The following is a 12,433-nucleotide window of genomic DNA, read 5'->3' on the forward strand; positions in this document are numbered from 1 at the left end:
AGGATCTGAGGGCAATAAATCAGATAGTGAAAGACATACATCCTGTAGTGGCCAATCCATATACACTTTTAACAACTCTAGGGGAGAATCACCAGTGGTTTACAGTGCTTGATTTAAAAGATGCTTTCTTTTGTATACCCCTGGAAGAAGGAAGTTGAAAAATTATTTGCTTTCGAGTGGGAAAATCCAAAAACAGGACGAAAAACACAATTGACATGGACAAGATTGCCACAAGGATTCAAGAACAGTCCAACAATATTTGGGAGCCAATTAGCAAAAGAACTTGAGATGTGGAAACGAGATGGTCCCAAACCTGGACATTTACTCCTACAGTATGTAGACGACATATTGATAACAACAGAGGAGAGACCAGCGTGTATAAAGGTAACAATTGATCTTTTAAACTTTTTGGGGTTAAGCGGATACAAAGTCTCTAGAACTAAGGCCCATATACCAAAACAGACTGTGATATATCTGGGTTTTGAAATCTCACAAGGGCAAAGACAGTTGGGAACAGACCGCAAAGAAACAATTTGCAGTATCCCGGAGCCGAGAAATACCCACGAATTGAGAACCTTCTTGGGAATGACTGGGTGGTGTCGGCTATGGATAATGAACTATAGTCTGTTGACTAAACCTTTATATGAAGCTCTTAAAGGTCCACCATTTGAATGGGGTCCAGATCAGCAGAGAGCTTTCAAGAATCTAAAACAGGCCCTGATGACAGCACCAGCCCTGGGACTTCCGGATCTGACTAAAGACTTCCAGTTATTTGTACATGAGAAACAACACCTTGCACTGGGAGTGCTGACTCAGAAGATGGGAAGTTGGAAGTGACCGGTTGGATACTTTTCCAAACAATTAGACTTTGTAAGTAAAGGCTGACCTGCTTGTTTGAGAGCAGTAGCAGCCACTGTGATGATAATACAGGAGGCCCGAAAATTGACTTTGGGAAGGATGATGGTGGTATATGTACCACATATGGTGATATCAGTGTTAGAACAAAAGGGGGACCATTGACTCTCCCCAAACAGAATGATGAAATATCAGGTAATTTTGATGGAGCAAGATGATGTACTTTTGAAAACCACTAATTTGACTAATCCTGCAGTCTTTTTAAGTTCTATACAGGAAGAAGGACAACTGGAACATGATTGCCTGACTACCATTGAGTATGTATATTCCAGTCAAGAGGATCTGAAGGATGTACCTATGGACAATCCAGACTGGGAATTGTACACAGATGGTAGCAGCTTTGTTGAAAATGGAATCCGCTATGCAGGATATACGGTAACAACTGAAAAATCAGTTATAGAAGCCAATGCTTTACCAAACACAGCTTCAGCTCAGAAGGCTGAACTAGTGGCTTTGACAAGGGCTCTAGAATTGAGTGAAGAAAAGAAAGTGAATATTTGGACTGATTCGAAATATGCATTTGGCGTGGTCCATGTCCATGGGATTTTATGGAAGGAAAGAGGACTATTATCCTCTCAGGGGTCCAACATTAAATATAAAGAGGAGATTTTACATTTACTACAAGCAGTTCGGAAACCAACTGCAGTAACAATCATGCACTGTAAAACACATCAATCAGGGAATATAAAAGAGATTGTAGGGAACAGATTAACAGATAAATCAGCTAAGGAAACAGCCAAAAGGAATACCTTACAAATGGCATTAATTCTTACAAAAACTATTGTAATACCAAAGGAAAAAACCTAAATATTCAGAAGAGGATGAGAAATTGGGAAGATTATTAAATGCAAGGAAAAATTTGAAAGAATGGTCAGTGACATACAATTTTACTAAGATTGTAAGATGTGACTTTTCCTATTCGGCCCCGGTCACGTCTCACCAACTTTTGCAATCTAACTACATGTTGATTCATGAATTACTACCTATACCCATCGGAATGAATCTCGCTTTGGTAAAACAGTTACTACAACACAAGGATCTAGTTGAGATTTTAGAAAAAATTAGGGAAAATGGACAAAAAAACCCCCCTTAATAACTGTTCATAACAATGTGAAAGAAATACACCGAATTTTTGAAAGAGTGCAAAAAGATGTAGAACATAAATGGTGGGACACACTTTTCGGATGGTCACCTACTGCTACAGGCATCCTGAACAAGTTGTGTCACCCCATCGTGGTTCTTTTGATATTGGTTTTGATCAGTTTGACTCTGTCAGCAATATTATATATCCTAACTTGGAGAATGATGAATCGGCTAACACGTTTGACTCGTGAAACTTCTTTTAATCACATGATCGTCCAAGCTGTTGCAAAACAACAAAATGAACAAAGAAACCCAGAACCTCCTCCAATATATAGTAACTGATCAGTAGAATTATAGTGAAAGTATTGAAGTGATTTTCAAAACTTTCAAAGGGGGGAAATGTTACATTTTAAAAGAAATCAAATCTGATTACAACTGAAATATTAGGAATATAGAGTTGTGGGGTGTAACCATAGTAGATAAAGAACTTAAAGAATGTGCAGTACTGTACTTTTAGCTGATTATTGTTGGCTTGTATTTTCTTTCAAGAAGCCAAGAAGATTCGCTTCTTGAAAACTCCCTACCTTTCCCATTTTGATAACAAACTGAAAGACCAATCATTGAAAAGGTTGGATTTCAAAAGAGAACATAGTATACATTTTTATGCAAACTAATATAGATAGTGATGAGAATCATACTGCGCAGAATCAGCTAAAGGAGGTCAAGAAGCGGACAAGTGAGGAAGACTATGAAAGACCACCAGAGGGCTTCTGAAGACCACCAGAGACCTTTGCTGCACCTGCGTGAAGAGACATATACATATGCTAATGATTTACTGGAAAGTTGATGATTATGTATAACATTTCCCAGAAACTTAATGAATATGTATAACAGGTGTGTATTTAACTGTATCGTTAGACAAGACAGGTGCACACGATAGGTGGAGCGATCCCCCGTGTGCCCAGCGCTGCAATAAAGGAGTGCCTGCTTCTTAACTTCTCATTGCTGTTAAGGAGTTTTATTCCGGATTTCGGCAACAGAGATGCACGGTGTCCCTTTTTAACAAGTTGGCTACACAGATACTCAGTATCTCGAATACAATCATTCTCAGTTTTACTTGCCAATAACAAATCATCAACATATTGCACCAGGACAGATTTGCTTGGAAAGACTAAATCTTGTAAGTCATTCTTCAGAATCTGAGAAAAAATCATTGGTGAACTAGTAAAGCCTTGCAGTAGCCTAGTCCAAGTAAGTTGCTTCCCTTGCCAAGTAAAAGCAAAAATTGGTTGGCTTTCTTCAGCAATTGGAATACTAAAGAAAGCTCCGGTAAGGTCAAGCACTGTGAAATACTGCGCCCAGACTGGAATCTGGGTTAAAATCAGACTAGGATCTGGCACCACAGGGTGTGGGGCAATTACATGCTCATTCACTGCTCATAAATCTTGAACAAATCTATACTCAGGATCTCCATCCTTAGCTGTCCTATGTTTACTTACTGGCAAAATTGGGGTATATAGGGACTACGACACTCTCTCCAAATCCCCTTTTCCAAAAAATGCACAATTTGTTTTTCAATGCTGGGAATGGCTTCATTTATAATTGGATATTGCCGAATTGAAGGAGTCCCTTTTGTTTTTATCACAACTGGTTCAGCAGATTTCAATAATCCTACTTCATCTCCTGATGTACTCCAAAGTTCTCTGGGAACTCCAAGTAATTCAGGTGGTATTTTTGAATCACTATGTTTTTGTTCTTTAAATTCGATTACTTCAGAACCCATTACAATTAATCGGATTCCTGTAGGCGCCAAAGAGATAAACGTACCAAATCCCTGCAAAAGGTCTCGTCCCAGCAGGGAAACGGGAGAGCCTGGAGAAATTACAAATCTTCCCCAGACTAATTTTCCATTCAAAACTACTGGCAGAGGAGTAGACAAATATTTTATCTCTTCCCCTACCACCCCCCGTATCATCACAGTTTCATTTGACATCTGGGGGACTTCAAAATTTAACAGTGTTGCTCTCATATCTACTAGGAAAGTAACAAGAATACCATTTACCTTTGCAGAAATCTGACCGCGCTCATCTACCTTGATTCCGACAGGTCCCATTGTTCTTTTAGTTCCCAGAGAAGAGGAATACCATTCTTTACTGCGAATGAGGTTGTGGTGGTCTGGCAGGTGGGAATCCTCCTCGGGTTGCAACAGGTCTCAGTGGGCGCTCTCTTTGCATATGTCCTAAATTTCCACAATAAAAACACTCTAAAGAGTTAGCATGCTGGGAAACGGGGGGAGCTCTACCTTGCGCCCCTCTTCCCCTAAATCTTCCCCAAGAAAATTCCCGACCTCTCATTCATGGGTTAAAATTCTGAGTAATTGCTGCAGCTAACAGTCCAATTTCTCTCTCCTTCTCTTTCCGCTCTTGCTTTCTTTCAATTTTTAATTTCTCTTCTTCCTGTTTTTGTCTTTCTTCAGCTCTACCATTGAAAACAAAGGCAGCAATACTTAGAATTTTAGCTAATGTCTCACCCTGCCAGCCTGGCATATGTTTCTTAAAATATTTACTTATGTCTGGAGCAGATTGATCTACAAAAACACTGATAGCTAAAGGCTCCTGGAAATTGTCACAGGTCATGCCCCCATATTTCAACAAAGTTGCTTTCAATCGTCCCCAGTAATCACTCGGATGTTCATCAGGTCTTTGCCTACATTCTAAAACCTTTGTTCAATTAGTTACTCTCTCACCAGCTTGGCGAACTGCTTCTATTAATTGTTGAATGGCAGCTCGGTGAGCCCTAGCTCCTTCTGTGGTTGCAAGATTCCATTCTGGATCTTGTTCAGGCCATGGGTTTAACCCCTGGCCTCTCTCAGCAATTTCTCTATCCTTTTAGAAAATCTTTTCTCTTTCCTCTGCCTGAAGTAATTCTTGCAGCAGAGTCCTCATATCATTCCAATTGGGGGTATAATCAGTGACAATTCCTGATAACAATTGAGCACATTTTTCAGCATCATCACGCAGCTGAGGCATCTTTGATTGCCAGGCTACTAAATCACCTTGCTTCCAAGGTTCATGCCTCATTACTGCAGTTACTGCAGGAACTTCAGCAGGTGTACCCGGTCCTGCTCTTGGGTTTGGGATGTAGTCCAAATGCATTGGATACATGCCAGCACCTTTTGAGAAAAGTTCAGTTTCCTCAGCCTCAGGGGCCGAGGGAAGTAAACTTTTCTCATTTTCAACAAGGGAGTTTTTCTCCTTTGTTGTGCCCAATTATACCAAATATACCAATAATCAATATCTTGACTTCCGGAGTCTTCCAAAATAATTCTCAAAAATTTTTGCTTATGGGGTTTAAATGTTCCCCTAGGAGGCCACTCATCCATTGGTCCTCATCCTCTATTTCTCATCAGGAATGGCCATTCCTCTTGGCACAATATTATCAATTTCTTTTTTTGCGATGTCTGTACCAAGGGTATCTTTTTCCAATTTTCTAAAACCTCAACAAGGGGCGTCCCCCTTTCAACGCTGGGTGCTAACCCCATCTTTCTTAATTAATTTTTTTTTTGCAAGTTTAAACACAAGAATTTCCCAGGATAATTTTTATCTGGAATTACCCGTGCCCAAGTCTCTTAGGTGAACTCACCTGATTATTTTTGCCGGCAATTGAGTATTGGTAACGGGTTTGTCCAGAGAAATATCCAGTTGCTCTCTTTCTCTCTTGTGTCCTAGAGTCCCATCTGGGGTGCCAATTCTGTTAAAGAATTTTCAGTCATGGGTTTCTCTAGGTTTGCTTTACTAACAACTCAGAGTTGGGCCACCACTGCAGTGAATGGCATACTTCCAAAAATTTCCCAATCTCATATACCTTTTTACCACCCATTGTCCCAGTCCAAAGTCTTTGTAATTTTCCAGTCGATCTCTGTTCTCATGTCGTTATCATTCATCATCTTATCTCATCCATTCTCGTGTCCCGGTTCTTCTGAAGTTAGTGGTCATAGGCAGAAGGTCTTCGGTCACCACAATCGCTTATCTTCTTACACATCAAAGATACCTTTGAATTTCTAAAAATCACTCAGGCTATTCTGTTAATTTATCTTATTCTGAAGTTAATCACTTACTCCCATGTCTTAGGTCTAAGATGTATGATCCTTCCTCTGTTGATTCAGCTTGACTGGGTTTTAAGCCAGCCATGGAGGGGGAGACACATAGGACAATTAAGCAGCTCATACATATTGTTTTATAAGCACCTGCATTCTATTAATCATATCTAAAACAATTTCTAATCATTAGTTATATGTCTAATATGAATAGTCTTAAAACAATAAGGCTTAAGGCCTAGTTCCTTTTACAACAACCCACTTAATCCCTATAGAAGCTATTGCATTGATTAATCAGTGGTAAATATTTTTGCCTTATTTTTAATTGAAATTTATTTACCTTCAGCTTCTGACAGTTGCATTCTGCTATCAGAGTGCAATTAATTTGGGTGCAGTGAATAATTGCACTTTACTTCCAGAAGCAATTAGCTATTTGTATCTAAAAATGTTAGTTCTAGGTTCAGTTTATAATACATAATGTTGTTTTTCTCAAATTTTTCAGCAGTCATGTTCAGCCTTTTGTTTTGTAACCAAACTGACATCAGCTCATTGGAATTTCTCACAAAATTCAAATTACATTGTTTTATTTTTTCCTGGCAGCTTTTTGATTTTGCTTGAACTTTACATGGTTCGTATGGGATGTAAGGGAGGAAATAGAATTCAAAACTTCCTTCCTTTGCTGCAAGACTCATAAAGGGGCTGTCAGATCTCATGCACTGAGTATGGGTCTCACTTTTTTACTTCCTCACAAGCGCATTTACAGCACAATGCTGTGGCTTCTGCTCAGGCTACAGGATAGGCCTGGTACATGGTGTCCAAGAATGGGAAGGGCATGTCTGCTTACAGCTGGGGATGAGCAGAAGCCTTGCTCTGAAAGGTCTGTGATAGGAAGCACATTCCCTAAGGAGAACCATACTACTGTGGATCTCCCCCATCACATGGTTCCTCCCTCCCTCCATCATATGATTCACCAAATGTCTCCTCTCCACTATCAGGTCTGCTACACCATGTCATACACATTCCCATCCAGGTAAATTCTGAGGTCTTAAAAAAGGCAGCCCCTGTACCCAAACTCAAAATTATTCCCTGTACATCCAAAGAAAGAGGAAAACCACTCTCTGCTCATCCTTTCACACTGCCTTTGATGTGTCACATACAACAGTCAGCACATCTGATAGCAGTTGGCTAGCCTGATGGAAAATATTAGAAAGGATTTTTGCTGGGTGTTGTACCAATAAGACATCTAGCCCATACTGAGACAGTATATATGACGCATTTTAACTGCATTTCTCTGAGGAGCAGACAATAATTCAGGTGACATACACAGTGGAGCACCTCTTTCTTTGTTCCCTTTTTAAAGAAAATACTAGTGTGTTGTGGATTGACCCCAGCCAGCAGCTAAGCCCTCACTCAGTTGCTCTCTCATTTTGCCCCAGAAGGATGGAAGAGAGAATTGTAAGGTCAAAAGTGAGAAAAACTCATGGGTAGAGATAAAGACAGGATAATAGGTGAAGCCAAGCTCCGCACGCAAGCAAAGCAAAATAAGGAGTTCATTCACTACTTCCCATTAACTGGAAGATGTCCAGCCACTTCCAGGAAAGTAGGGCCTCAGCATGCATAACAGTTACTTGGGAAGACAAATGCAATAACCACAAACATCCCTGCTTCGTCCTTTCCCTGAGCTTTTATTGCTGAGCATGAAGTCATATGGCATGGAATATCCCTTTGGTCAGTTGGGGTCAGCTGTCCCAGCTGTGCCCCCTCCCAACTTCTTGCCCACCAGCAGTCTACTTGCTGCAGGGACAGAGAGGGAAAAAGAAAAGAAAAACCCTTGACACCATGCAAACACTGTTCAGCAATAGCCAAAACATCTCTATGATATCAACACTGTTTTAGTCACAAATCGAAAACATAGAACCATACGAGCTGCTATGAAGAAAATTAACTCCATCCTATCCAAAACCATTACAATCTCCACCCCTTATTCCATATAATTATATACCTCATGCTTGCGTTCTACACTATCCAGTACATCCTAATCAACCACCAACCCCATTCCCATCCTTTGATATATACACAGATATCATTCCCATAGTCTATGGGTCAATCCCATGAAGTGTCCATAACATGAGCATAAAATCCACATAAATTGTTCATAAAATGTCCATTGAGTTAATTTAGTCCATGGCTGGAGCTCCATCTGTTATGGTGGTCACTCAGGACAGGAGAGGTGGTGTGCTGCGAGGAGTTACTGGGCACCAAAGCCAGCTCAGGTTGGGTCACTGCCGCACTTGCCCAGCTTCCTGCAAGTCTCGTCCTTTGCTGGTTAGAGTGGTTCCTGCTATAGTACTTCCTATAACATGCAATTCAAATCACGGGTTACAACAATTTAAACATATGTCCATTATAATCTCACCCCTTATCCCCTTGGACCAGGCCATTGCATTTAACACTGCAATGAACTCCCCCCCTTGCCCCTGCTCTGGCGTAGACTTACCCACAGATCACAGTCCCTCAGGGGTATACTTGTGTCATGGTGTAACCACAGCCAGCAACTAAGCACCATGCAGCCGCTCACTCACTTCCCCCTCACCCAGTGGGATGGGGGACACAATCGGGGAAAAAAAAAGGTACAACTCGTAGGTTGAGATAAGAACAGTTTAATAGAACAGAAAGGGAGAAACTAATAATGATAATAATAACAATAATAAAAGAATTGGAGTATACAAAACAAGTGATGCACAATGCAATTGCTCACCACTTGCTGACCGATGCCCAGTTAGTCTCTGAGCTGTGATTTCCCCCAGCCCAACTCCCCCCAGTTTATATACTAGACATGACGTCACATGGTATGGAATAATCTGTTGGCCAGTTTGGGTCAGCTGTCCTGGCTGTGTCCCCTCCCAACTTCTTGTGCCCCTCCAGCCTTCTTGCTGGCAGGGCATGAGAGGCTGAAAAATCCTTGACTTTAGACTAAACACTACTTAGCAACAACTGAAAACATCAGTGTTAACATTCTTCTCATACTGAACCCAAACCATAGCACTATATGTGGTGGGTTGACCCTGGCTGGATGCCAGGTGCCCACCAAAGCCGCTCTATCACTCCCCTCCTCAGCTAGACAGGGGAGAGAAAATATAACAAAGGCCTCGTGGGTCAAGATAAGGACAGGGAGAGATCACTCAACCAACTACCGTCACGGGCAAAACAGACTGACTTAGGGAAAATAAACTCAATTTATTGCCAATCAACCAGAGTAGGGTAATGAGAAATAAAACCAAATCTTAAAACATCTTCCCCCCACCCCTCCCTTCTTCCCGGGCACAGCTTCACTCATGGATTCTCTACCTACCCCCCCCAGTGGCATAGGGGGACAGGGAATGGGGGTTACGGTCAGTTCATCACACATTATTTCTGCCGCTTCATCCTCCTCAGGGGAGGACTCCTCACACTCTTTCCCTGCTCCAGCGTGGAGTCCCTCCAACAGGAGACAGTCCTCCACGAACTTCTCCAACGTGAGTTCTTCCTACGGGCTGCAGTTCTTCACGAACTGCTCCAGCATGGGTTCCTTCCATGGGGTGCAGTCCTTCAGGAACAGACTGCTCCAGCGTGGGTCCCCCACGGGGTCACAAGTCCTGCCAGAAAACCTGCTCCAGCGTGGGCTCCTCTCTCCACAGATCCGCAGGTCCTGCCAGGAGCCTGCTCCAGCACGGGCTTCCCACGGGGTCACAGCCTCCTTCGGGCACCCGCCTGCTCCGGCATGGGGTCCTCCACGGGCTGCAGGTGGATATCTGCTCCACCATGGACCTCCATGGACTGCAGGGGGACAGCCTGCCTCACCATGGTCTTCACCATGAGCTACAGGGGAATCTCTGCTCTGGTGCCTGGAGTACCTCCTCCCCCTCCTTCTTCACTGACCTTGGTGTCTGCAGGGTTGTTTCTCTTACATGTTCTGACTCCTCTCTCTGGCTGCAGTTTCTGTGTCTCCCACAACTTTTTTCCTTCTTAAATATGTTATCACAGAGGCGCTACCACTATCGCTGATTGTCTCAGCCTTGGTCAGCGGTGGGTCCATCTTGGAGCCAGCTGGCATTGGCTCCATGGGACATGGGGGAAGCTTCTAGTAGCTTCTCGCACAAGCCACCCCTGTAGTCCCTCAGCTACCAAAACCTTGCCACACCAACCCAATACACTATACCAGCTACTAGGAAGACCATTAACTCTATCCCAGCCGAAATCAGGACAACTTGCTGTGGCATGGACTTATTCACAGCTGCAGTCACTTCGACGTATGCCTGCTCTGGTGTGGCCATATCCATTGGCCACTATCCCTTCAAGGGTGTACCTGCTCAAGCATTGCCTTACCCACATCCACAGTCCCTTCAACTTGAGTTCACACTGGAGTTCCAACCTGTCCATTACAGTAGCACAGGAACAGCAGCAATGCCTTAGCCATATGCCAGCCCAGGTGCATGGCCATTGCTGTTATCAAAATTTTCCCAGGTACAGCAAAGATGATAATCAGTACAGCAAACAGCAAAAGCCAAAAGCAGACACTAACAAGCACTAGACTCTAATATACAGTAAGGCAAGCAAGCCCCATAAGGCAAGCACAGGAGCCTGCCAATTAACAGTTAAACACCTATAACAGCTATAAACTCAGTCTAGCACACTCTGATTAAATCTGTCATTAACTCAAATGCCTCATGCCCCACATTGGGTACCAAAAAGGATTGTGGTGGGTTGATCCTGGCCAGCAGTTAAGCCCCGTGCAGCCACTCGCTCACTCCCCCTCCAGTGGGATGGGGGAGAGAATTGGAAGGGTAAAAGTGAGAAAACTCATGAGTTGAGATAAAGACAGTTTAACAGGGAAAGTAAAAGCTGTGTGTGCAAGCAAATCAAAATAAGGAATTCATTCAATACTCCCCATTGGCAGGCAGGTGTTCAGCCATCTCCAGGAAAGCAGAGCTTCATCATGAGTAATGAAAAATCACAGGAATTACATCCCTCAGCTATTATTGCTGAAAGACAAAGACCAAAAGAACAATCTTCCACTGGATTTGATGAATATCTACATTCTTTATAATTTTTATCATAATAGCATATGTTTAAAATGCAGAAAATCTACCTGGCAAACAAGCCTTACCTTTTTTAAAGGTCATTAAAGTCATTAGACTTATAACCCTGGGCAAATCTGATTAAAGTTAATAATTAATTTTGAAGTGCAGATTTAACCATATTCTAACAAATTCACAGGTCTTTCAAACTGTTCATTTGCTTTTGTCTAAGTAGATTAAGACTAAGACAGACTGTTTTCCTAAGGATGTGTGCCCTGTTTCTGCTAATTTTTTCCTACTGCTTATCCAGCTCCTTCTCATATTCCCTATTTGCCATGCTTGACAGCATATGCCTTGATTATGTGCATGCCGATTGACCAGCTGGCTCTTGACTGACCAGTTACCTTTTAGAAATGACAAGGATCTGAATTATAACTGAGTTTGCCTCAGTGGATATACTTCTTCAGGCTTTCATTTTCCACCCTGCCTTTAGTTTGCTGGCTACTGCCAGCTAGGACATTGAAGTTCTTCCTGTCTTTACTTTGTGATAGCTGAATCCAGGTTCCTTTCTGCTACTAGCTGCCAATTTTTGCAGCATTCATAAGAAATTAATATTTTGAGCCCTCTGGCTACCTGTCAAAATTGGCCAAAAAGTTTAAAAATTATTTGGGGGGGAACTAACAGACAGGTAGTGCGATCATTTATATGTATCATTTTCTTAAGAAATCAGGCTGATAGCATGTGTACAACTGTGAGTTAGTATTTATGCACAAAATAAATGCTCAAAATATAGGATAAAATATGATTTTTGGTGACTTCATATGTTACCAGCTGTTAAATGAGTCACAAAAACTACCTGGGTGCACATATTTACCCAGTCCCAACTGTGAAAATTAAGTTTATTAGCTAAAACCTCAATATAGTTCTGCAAATCTGTATCTTTGCAGATTTGGGTCTGAGTTTTCCACCATCTTCATTAAAGCACTTCTTACAATTTTTTTTCCATTTTTGCATGTGGATCACTTCAACCCAACACAATTTTTTTTTAAAAAAGCTTACCTTCTGTAGAACATACCCACCATATTATCTTATACACTTGAATTGATGTTTTCAATGTGGCACAGTGACCCTAGACAAACTTTTAAAAGCAATGTATGACCTTAGGCAAAGGAAAGAAAATATTCCAAAGATTACCTTGATGCACAAAAGAAATGCAATAAATATGTTAATTTTCTTAAGGGATTGTTTTGAAAGGGTTATTCCTTTCCCCTTTCCAACAGGT

The sequence above is a fragment of the Harpia harpyja genome, chromosome W (genome assembly GCF_026419915.1).
Source record: "Harpia harpyja isolate bHarHar1 chromosome W, bHarHar1 primary haplotype, whole genome shotgun sequence".
In the NCBI taxonomy this organism is placed as follows: Eukaryota; Metazoa; Chordata; class Aves; order Accipitriformes; family Accipitridae; genus Harpia; species Harpia harpyja.